The sequence below is a fragment of the Lupinus angustifolius genome, chromosome LG18 (genome assembly GCF_001865875.1).
Source record: "Lupinus angustifolius cultivar Tanjil chromosome LG18, LupAngTanjil_v1.0, whole genome shotgun sequence".
NCBI lineage: Eukaryota > Viridiplantae > Streptophyta > Magnoliopsida > Fabales > Fabaceae > Lupinus > Lupinus angustifolius.
In genome coordinates this window covers 5,892,575-5,894,262 of record NC_032026.1, presented here as the reverse complement: position 1 = coordinate 5,894,262, position 1,688 = coordinate 5,892,575, and positions in this window count along the sequence as shown.

The following is a 1,688-nucleotide window of genomic DNA, read 5'->3' as shown; positions in this document are numbered from 1 at the left end:
CATCCTCTTCCTCATCCTATCCTTATCCTCATCCACATCATCTTCCACATTCTCATCCCCATCCTATCCTCATCCTCAATCTACTCCTCATGCTATCCTCATCCTTATTCTCGTCATCATCCTGTCCTCATCCTAGTCCTCATCCTATCCTCATTCTCGTCCTCATCCTAATTCTCGTCCTAATCCCGTCCCCGTCCTATCCTCATCCTCGTCCTCATCCTATCCTCATCCTCATTCTCGTCCTCATCCTATCCTCATTCTCGTCCTCATCCTATCCTCATTCTCGTCCTCATCCTATCCTCATTCTCGTCCTCATCCTATCCTCATTCTCGTCCTCATCCTATCCTCATTCTCGTCCTCATCCTATCCTCATTCTCGTCCTCATCCTATCCTCATTCTCGTCCTCATCCTATCCTCATTCTCGTCCTCATCCTATCCTCATTCTCGTCCTCATCCTATCCTCATTCTCGTCCTCATCCTATCCTCATTCTCGTCCTCATCCTATCCTCATTCTCGTCCTCATCCTATCCTCATTCTCGTCCTCATCCTATCCTCATTCTCGTCCTCATCCTATCCTCATTCTCGTCCTCATCCTATCCTCATTCTCGTCCTCATCCTATCCTCATTCTCGTCCTCATCCTATCCTCATTCTCGTCCTCATCCTATCCTCATTCTCGTCCTCATCCTATCCTCATTCTCGTCCTCATCCTATCCTCATTCTCGTCCTCATCCTATCCTCATTCTCGTCCTCATCCTATCCTCATTCTCGTCCTCATCCTATCCTCATTCTCGTCCTCATCCTATCCTCATTCTCGTCCTCATCCTATCCTCATTCTCGTCCTCATCCTATCCTCATTCTCGTCCTCATCCTATCCTCATTCTCGTCCTCATCCTATCCTCATTCTCGTCCTCATCCTATCCTCATTCTCGTCCTCATCCTATCCTCATTCTCGTCCTCATCCTATCCTCATTCTCGTCCTCATCCTATCCTCATTCTCGTCCTCATCCTATCCTCATTCTCGTCCTCATCCTATCCTCATTCTCGTCCTCATCCTATCCTCATTCTCGTCCTCATCCTATCCTCATTCTCGTCCTCATCCTATCCTCATTCTCGTCCTCATCCTATCCTCATTCTCGTCCTCATCCTATCCTCATTCTCGTCCTCATCCTATCCTCATTCTCGTCCTCATCCTATCCTCATTCTCGTCCTCATCCTATCCTCATTCTCGTCCTCATCCTATCCTCATTCTCGTCCTCATCCTATCCTCATTCTCGTCCTCATCCTATCCTCATTCTCGTCCTCATCCTATCCTCATTCTCGTCCTCATCCTATCCTCATTCTCGTCCTCATCCTATCCTCATTCTCGTCCTCATCCTATCCTCATTCTCGTCCTCATCCTATCCTCATTCTCGTCCTCATCCTATCCTCATTCTCGTCCTCATCCTATCCTCATTCTCGTCCTCATCCTATCCTCATTCTCGTCCTCATCCTATCCTCATTCTCGTCCTCATCCTATCCTCATTCTCGTCCTCATCCTATCCTCATTCTCGTCCTCATCCTATCCTCATTCTCGTCCTCATCCTATCCTCATTCTCGTCCTCATCCTATCCTCATTCTCGTCCTCATCCTATCCTCATTCTCGTCCTCATCCTATCCTCATTCTCGTCCTCATCCTATCCTCATTCTC